Here is a 9,265-nt window from a genome sequence, read left to right as displayed (position 1 = left end):
CCATCTTCACCACCACCACAAATGCCCACAACATCACAGCCCACCAGTTGCTACAAGTCTCTCTTCCCTGTGACCCCTGCTGCTGCTGGAATTGGCCTCTTTTGAATTCCATATTGCCAGGCATCTCTGGGATACTGCTGGTCAAGAAGACTATAACAGACTGAGGCCTCTTAGTTATAGAGGAGCTGATGTTTTCCTCCTTGCCTTTTCTCTAATAAGTAGGCCTAGCTTTGAGAATATTTCAAAGAAATGGGTCCCTGAGCTAAGACATTATGCTCCATCAGTGCCCATTGTTCTAGTGGGGACCAAACTTGATTTGAGAGAAGACGAGCAATTCCAGATTGATTATCCCGGTGCATGTACAATTGCTACAGCACAGGGTGAAGAACTAAAGAAGCAAATAGGAGCCGTGGCATATGTAGAGTGCAGCTCCAAGACGCAGCAGAATGTGAAGGCTGTCTTTGATATTGCAATCAAGGTGGTTCTACAGCCTCCAAAACCAAAGAGAAACAAGAGGAGAGGAGAACTTTAGCTTCTTATCTCGATTACTTCAGCAGAACACAATGAATTCGGAACAAGTTCGTACTCAGATCATGGACAATACTTGCAGTGGATTCAAAAAGATCTGGAAAAAGGGTGGGATTTGAAGAGAGGGCAGTCAACTTGAGAACGATGTTGGTTGCTTTTGCAGATCACTGACTTTGGTTTAACAGATTGCTATAATTTCTCACAAGGTGCAGTGGCCTGCTGTCTGGTAGGTTGTTTGGCATCAAACCCTTCATCTACAGCTTACGGGAGTCGAAGGTAATACATTTCTTTTTTATTAGTGGTGATTTAAAATTATCATCTGAAGACCTTCAAGAGTTCACTGCAAGTTCCAAATGCCAAATAACTCAGGAACCAATGCATGGGCATCAAGACGCATTTTGGGCTGAATCGGTGAGCTGCATTTTCTCCATGACGCGATTTTTCTGGCTGAACTTTGACGTGTTTCACATTGATGAATTTGAGTGAAGAAAAAAGTACATCATATTTTATTCATCTCAGGGATCCACCCCGATCACAAATTTACACACACACACAAAAAAAAAAAAAAAAAAAAAAAAACACAAACACAAACAAACAACACCCACAGTGGGATTTTTCTCTACTCTGCCGCCGGTCTCTTCTTCTTGCCTCCGTCCTGGGCGGCCCTTGACGGTGTTGCCTCCGTGCTTTCTAAACCACCAAGCAAGTTGCCTCCTCCCTGCTCCTCCACTACAGCATATGGAGGACCTCCAAAACGGAACATCACGGTGGCCTTCCGCTTCAGCTCTTTGTTTTCTGCCCTTAGCACGCTTATCTCTGCTCGCGTATCCTTATACATGCGTTGGAGCAGAGCCAGCTGGGAGTTTAAATGCTGCACCTCATTTGTCCTACTCTGCAGCCGGTTCGACAAGTTTGTGACCGCCGTCATGCTTTCCACACATGCCTTCAAAGTATACTGATTGGCCTCCACAGCACTGCCATTTTTTGCTCCACCGACCGCATCGGAAAGTTCAACGGAGCAAACCCTGGTGCGCTTGGTTGAGGTTCCAGTGCCACCGCACCAGTTGTCTCTCTTGTTGACTCATTGAGGTCGGGAAAGAGAGTGAGCAGACTCCGGGAAGATGAAGCCATTTTCTGGGCCACAGAATATTACAGAGTATCTCTCTCAGAAATCTCTCTCAGACAACAGAGTGTTACGGACTATCTCTCTCAGCAAAACGAAGAAGAGTTTTTGTTTTTTCTGAGGTTTTTCGCAGCTTTTCTCTGCCTCAGCCTCAGCCTCTGTCTTATAGCCGAGGCAGCCACGCGCATCGCGCGCCTCTTATCACCAGCCGACAAACGGGCACGCAAGCCAAGGCGCCCACGTGCCTCGCCATCATGTCCGGCACACCTTTTGATGAATTGGGCACGCCTTTTGATGGCACATCTTTTGATAAAGTGGGCGCGCCTTTTGAGGGCTCGACTTTTGAGGGCTCACTATATATATCCATATATCTATATATTTGGGCAGCCTATATACACCATCATACAGTGTATTTTTTTATGGGTTCGACAAGACTCTGTAAACTGTCCCGACATTGATTCCGGTTAGCTCCTTTATGGGTCCGACAAGACTCTGTAAACTGTCCCGACATAGATTCCGGTTAGTTTCTACAAAGGTCCGACAAGACTCTGTAAACTGTCCCGACATTGATTCCGGTTAGTTTCTACAAGGGTCCAGCAAGACTCCGTAAACTGTCACAACATTGTCTTCTACAACGGTCCGACATGACCCCATAAACTGTCTTCTACAAACGGTCCGACATGACCCCATAAACTGTCTTCTACAACGGTCCGACATGACCCCATAAACTGTCTTCTACAACGGTCCGACATGACCCCATAAACTGTCTTCTACAACGGTCCGACATGACCCCATAAACTGTCTTCTACATCGGTCTGACACCACCATACAGTGTCCTCTACAACGTTATGACACCCCATACAGTGTCTTCACCAACGGTCTGACACGACCATACAGTGTCTCCTATCCTTTTTTATTTTTATGTATTTTCTTGTTTTGTTACTCTCTCCAAACTCAAGTTGGTTAGTTTCTCTCCTCCTTGAGTTTGCGGGGGGCTGTTAGAATTTCCCATCTTTACCTTCACCTACTCCACTACACACTCCACTTCACCTATCTCCACTTCACCACACACTCCACTTCACCTAACCCACTATCACCTCCACTACACCTACTACCACATTTTATCTTTACCTTCACCTACTCCACTACACACTCCACTTCACCTATCTCCACTTCACCACACACTCCACTTCACCTAACCCACTATCACATCCACTACACCTACTACCACATTTTCTTCTATATATAGATTGTATAGGAATTGTAATTAATCAATCTTGTAATACATCAACATTACATCAATCAATAATACAATCATTTCTCTTTATACATTAAATTTCTACAGAATCAACCTAATTTTTTTGTGTGGATGAAATACACGAAGTTCTCAATAAAATGAACGGATTGAATTATCAAAACAGGGCCGTGGTGAGCCTCATGGGCTCAAGCAACGCCTTCTAATCCAAAATCTGAACCGGAGGAAATCCTCCAATATATAAAAAGGAACAACAAGAAGCAAAGCACATTAAGTTTTACACTGATAATAATCCCACATCATATAAAATGGTGCTATCTAACTATTAAAATAAAGAATGAGGATTTCCTCAAGTCAAGATTTTAGATTTAAGGGGGACTATTTCAGTCCATGGGGTTCATTATAGATCTCATTTTGACAATTTGAATTGTTTATTTTGTCGAGTATTTTGTGTATTTCATCCAAAATAAATAAATTAAATTGATATGATAATTGTAACTTATTCAATTTATTATTTTTGTCATAAAAAATGTATGATTCATTTTTTAAAAATACAATTGTCGTCCTGTTTTTAGTGAAAAATATAATAAATTGAACAAATTACAATTATTAGATTGATTTAATTTTTTTAAAAAAATAAAATATACGAAATGTCAAACAAAATAAACAATTCAAATTATTAAAATAAAACACATAATAAATCTCAGCCAAAGCAACCCCCTCCAGTTAACTGGAGGGAATCCTTCTCCTAAAATAAAACCAAATACGATAAAGCGGGTTCATCATACGTATATACATTTTGTGGGTCCAACTATAATACATGAACGAGGATTTTGTGTACTATACAAAAAAGTGGTATTCTAATAAAAAAAGGTGTGTGTCACTGGGAATCACTGGTTTTATCAGTGATGTGATGTAATTTATTTATTTATTGGGAACTAACCGGTGGTATGGAGAAGTTGTTTGGTGGTGGAGCATGGTTACGTGAGGTCCTAAATGTGTTGTGATTAGTAGATAAAGCAGGATTTATAATTTTGTATTAAATAATTGAGAAATAATAGGGACATGGTAATTTTTAATTGACAAAGGGTACAACCACGTGGCGTCCTTAGATTAAGAAATAATTTTTCAATAGTATGATATTTATACAATGTTTTACATAAAATTATTTATATAAAAAAATCCGACCAATCTTTTTTAAAATTTAAAAAATATATTAAGTACCATAAAATTTAACATAATTATATTAAATTTTCTTCAAAATTTATTAATTTAAATAAAATTTAGCTAATTTCTCAATAATATTTTGTTAGTTACATGAATAAAAAAAATAATGTTATTTATTTAATATTGGAATATATATTGTGCGTTCGTATTCTTGTGTTTATAGGAAAAATTTATAATACACATTATTTTTTGATATGTGTATAGTTATGAAGCTTGTAATCTTTGATTATAACTCGTGTTATTGATTATGAGTATAATTATATCAAACTTATAAGATTAATTGTATTTAGTAGTAAAACTAATGACCAAATGATGACTTATAGATTTTTAAAATTTAGAATTAAACTATAAAAATCTTAAAATCAAATCAAACTAAAGAAGTAATTTTATAACATAATCGCAAAAATTACTCATAACTTACTCAAACATTAAGCAATGTGCTATCGTTTTACAAATAAAAATAATTTACATGATTATTTAAAGCCTAATTCTACTACAATTCAATTAAACATAATTTACTATTTAATAAAGATCCTCTTACTACTACATTAAATTATTAAATAAATTATTTGGACATGTTTGGTATTTTTTAAAAATATTTGAATTTATAAAAATTACTAAATAATTTTATTTATCCTACTTATTAAGATTTCACTTACTACTCAATCAAACTTACTAGTCAATAAGACTTCACAACTACTCAATCAAACTTGACTTTCTACTCAACCACCGCTACCACCACCACCACCACCACCATCGCTACCGCTACCGCTACCGCCACCATCACCACCATGTCGCCACCCACCTTCATAAACATTGTCATTGTTTCAATAAACATCACTAAAATTTTATTACCACTGTCATCGCTACATCTACCACTACCACTGCCAACACCGCCACATCAACGCTACCATGCCACTACTGTCACCACCACCACTGTTACCACTACCATCATGTCACGACCCCACCACATATAATGATTAGCACTTAATTAATTAAGGAGATTTGAAATTTAATTTCTAATTATTCTAAATTAATCTGGGATTTACGAAAATTATGGAGATTGATTCATATATGATTCTATTGAGGATTTATTTTGAAATTTGAAATTGAAAGCCTAAATGGCACAAGAAAGTATAATTGGTGAATTGAATTATTTTAATTTCGAGTATCAGACCATATGGGAGTTTAATTAAATATTCAATTCAGATTTGTGAAATTAAGACTTGATTAATTGGGTCCGAATTGGAGTTAATTAAGTTATGAAAATTCAGATTATTATGAATTAAATTTATTTATGAAGTGTTCAATTGAATATATAATTTATTGACAAAGACTTTAAGGTTTAATCTGAAATTGGAAGCCTTAATGATTTAAGAAACCAAAATTGAGGATGAAAATAAGTTTAATTTAATATTTGGCGCCTTTTGGGAGTTCGATTAAAAATCTGATTCAGAATGGTAAATTTAAATATAATTAATTAGGTTCTAATGGAAGTCAAATTAGATTAATTAAATTATGAGAGATTTATGATTAGTTATGGTTAATTTAATTATATATTAATAAAGACTTATTAAGAATAAGTGTTATTTAATTAAATTAATCTTAACCATAAATTGCATTATGGAAGAAAAATTATGGGTGTATGTGAAGTGTGGGTGTGCTGAGAAATCCATGTGGGTGCACTGAGAAATCTGGTGGTGTATATGTGTTACATGTAAATGAGAGAAGTGAGCTCAATATGTTTGTATTGTGCCGGAGCAATAGACTAAGGAAACAAGAGGGAGAGAGAGAGAGTTGTGCTGGAAATTGGATTCAAGAGTCTAAGAAGAATAAGAAAAATGGAGCAAAGAAGGAACCAAGGAATTTCAACAAATTATAAGACTTTTTGGTAAGAAAGTTTAAGCTTAAATTTTTGTAGATTAATCATCTAGCAACTAAAATCAAGTAGTAATTGGGATTAAATACATGAAATTTGTTAAGAAATGCCAAGAAGATGATGAATAGTAAACTAAGTTCACATCCGTGGTTGCATGTCTCATGTTTCATCATTTTGAACTTGGTTTCAAAGATCTTGCATAACGTAAGAGTGTATATATCTTGCATGTTTTCAAAAACAAAATTATGGCTCACATGTTTAATTTCATGTTTTGAAAATCAAGAAGAAATAGAATTGGTTGGATTTTGATAAGTGTTTTATACATGCATCATGGATTTTGAAGAATTTAAGATGATCAATTCATGTTTTGAAGAGAAGAATGAGGAAAATTTATAAGAATATAAAATTAATAATTTTTTATGTCAATTCCATACATGCAAACAGTTATCTAAGAAGTTTATAATTTTAATTTCATGTCTTGAAGGGAGATAGAAAAGAGTTTGAAGTCAATTCTATGTAAACAAAAATAAATTAGCAAGAAGATGAGTTAGGTTCATGATTGTGGAAATTAATTTAGAAATTAATAATTTTGGGTTTGATTTTGAATGTCTTATATGAATTTGAATCTTATTGTTACATGCATGTAATTTGGAGAAATTAAAGAATTAATTCATGAACATGGTTAAGGTTAATCAATATGGAAATAAATTATAATTTACATTTGAGAATCAAAAATTAGTTTGATTTTGATTTAAATTTCTTACATGTAAATATTTTGAAAGGGCTTTATAGCTTTAATTTATGTTTTATAAAACAAAGAAGAAGAATGTTGGAATTATTATATTTATGAAATTATTGGTTTTAATCTTAATGATCAAATTGATTTTTATATTAGAAATTGGAAAATTAGTCATGGGTTCATCTTTATTAATAAAATTACATATTTAAATTGGTCCATGCAAGAGTTTAAGTTTTGAAAATGTGTTTGGAAATTATTTGTTGATTTTGAAAGCACATGAAATTTGCTGGTCGCTCGAGCAGGAAAGTCACTGTTCGAGCGAACATTAAGGCCAACCAGTATTTTTACAAAGCTTTGTAAACTGCTTGAGAGACCAAAGGTTTGCTCGAGCGAAAACCTTATTTTCAGCATATTTTGAAAAATTGTATTTGATTCACATTTTTATTCTCATTTCTTTCCAAAGCATTCTAGACATAATTTATGGCTCAATAAAGATTAATAAGCTAACAATCAACATTAATTAGCTGATTAAAAGAATAAGTTATTAACTTTGTAGTACTTGATTAAAAAACCAAGTAAGAAATTGGTTTATTCAGAAAAGAATGATTTAGTAATGAAATAATATGTGAAATAAAAACCCAATTCATTTAAATAAGAAAAAATAAGCATAGTAGAACTCCTGACTACTCAGACACAAAAAGACAAGAAAAGTCAAGTTTGATCAAGGAATTAATGTTGTATTTCAATGTGTATATGTTATGTGCTTGTGTAGGTCACGCGCTATTGTCTGCCTGATTTGTCTAATCTGTCTGATCTGCTTCTGCAGCTATCTGTGAATAATGACTTAGTACATTTATGTTCAACTTTATTTATTTTCTGTATGATAGAAAAAGATCTATTTTCTGAAATGCTATATTCTATACAATGAATGATTGTTCAATTTCTGACATGTATTCGTGTCATCTTTAGCATTATGTGATATTTGTTAGCTGTTACCCGGTATTGGAGGTCCCATTATGGGACTTATTCTGTCTGTCATTTGTTACTGAGAGGGAGATTAATGATATAGAGTTATGCCGGACAGATTTGGGCCGGACAGAGTTGTGCCGGGCAGATTTGGGTCGTGCAAGTGTTGGGCCGAGGATGTGTGGCCCAGTTTGGAAAGAAGTTGCTCGGTTAAGGCAACGCTTGGTTGGACTGAGCTACATGTTTGACGGAGGCAAAGCAAGTCAATTTAAGTGACCGGCGCCCGGAAAGGCGTGGTCAGCCGAGGTACCTGTTTGCTCGGCTTTGTCGAGATATTGCCTAGCCCGGTCCTTATTAAGCTTAGCTAGTGGAGTGCTTGGACATGAAGCACAGCACGACCATTGGCGGACAAGATGGTGCAGCTCGGCTGCCGAGCTCCCAATAAAGTGAGCGGGCAGTTGAGATTAGGTGACGCTCAGCAAGATTTGTGCTGACAGATGGGATAGCAGAGCCACGTGTCGAGGGACCATTGGGAGCAGGTTTGGGACGCAGAAAGGTATATGAGCATGTCTGCGCCCCCCATACGGAGGAGACGGACACTTTGTAAGGAACTCCTACACTCTAACACTCCTCTCTCTTTCTCTTTATCCTAAGGTGTGTGCTAACTTGACCGTCGGAGGGGTTTTCCAGCCACATACCGCCGGGTAGCTCACCCCCGTTGTGCTCGCAGGTCGATCGGACAGACAAGAACTCGGAAGAAAGGAATACGGGCTTGCCTGAATATTTGCTCCCCATACAATTGGCGCCATCTGTGGGAATCTTGATAGACAAACCTTGTCTTCCAGGCTCGTCTGATCGCCGTCCATGGCGAACAACGAGGAGTTTCCATTGTCTGCCATAGACGGAGCCACGCCAGAGTTCACCCGAAGGAGAGAAGGACCTCCAGTCATCCATCTAATGGCGGACTTGGAGACACCCACTAGAGGATAGTCGGGAGATGCGCGGGATAAGCGCGGAAGAAGTCATGGTCATTCACACAGTCCAGACGGTCACCAGCGGAGAAGAGACTCACACGCCAGACGTCTGGAAAATAGGCTGAAGGACCAGGACGCCGTCATCCGGCGAATGGCGGCGGAGATGGAGGAACTGAAGCGGCATGTCAAGGGGAAGGGTGTAGATGAAGTGATAGACCACAGTGAGCGCACCCCATCCCGCCGTTCAGGCAGTCGGAGTCAACGACACACTCCATCCATTTCTATTACCAGAAGCTACAAAGTTGATGATTCAGGCGTTCGCGCAGAAAATTCCAGCACGCAGGATAGCACATACCAGCCCTCGCGTCCGGTGACGACGTCGAGGTACTCGTATTCTGCTCACTCAGAGGATTTGCGGGCAGTCTTGAAGGAATGAGCTCACCGTCGGGAGGCTCAAAGGGTGCCGGCGTTTCAACGGCTATCCTATGGGGTTCACGCCAACGAGGATGTCGGAATGCCTCCACCCCGCCATGCAGCGCCACTCTTTGTAGATACGGACCTAGCCAGGCTGAGC

At 37.5% G+C, this 9,265-nt stretch overlaps 2 long non-coding RNA genes across 2 annotated transcripts; both read left to right on the top strand.

Annotated features, from left to right (window-relative positions):
* The first annotated feature begins 252 nt into the window (after nt 1-252).
* LOC145795089 (uncharacterized) lies at nt 253-1,041 on the top strand. Its single transcript, XR_014335312.1, has 2 exons — nt 253-804; nt 898-1,041. It is a non-coding gene; the product is annotated as an uncharacterized LOC145795089 (long non-coding RNA).
* A 464-nt stretch (nt 1,042-1,505) lies between these two features.
* Nucleotides 1,506-2,610, top strand: LOC145795090 (uncharacterized). Its single transcript, XR_014335313.1, has 2 exons — nt 1,506-2,130; nt 2,187-2,610. It is a non-coding gene; the product is annotated as an uncharacterized LOC145795090 (long non-coding RNA).
* The last annotated feature ends 6,655 nt before the right edge of the window (nt 2,611-9,265 follow it).

Source organism: Camellia sinensis, chromosome 7, assembly GCF_055761805.1.
Source record: "Camellia sinensis isolate YWXY chromosome 7, ASM5576180v1, whole genome shotgun sequence".
In the NCBI taxonomy this organism is placed as follows: domain Eukaryota; kingdom Viridiplantae; phylum Streptophyta; class Magnoliopsida; order Ericales; family Theaceae; genus Camellia; species Camellia sinensis.
The sequence above is the reverse complement of the archived record's forward strand: the minus strand, read 5'-3'. Positions and strand labels throughout refer to the sequence as shown.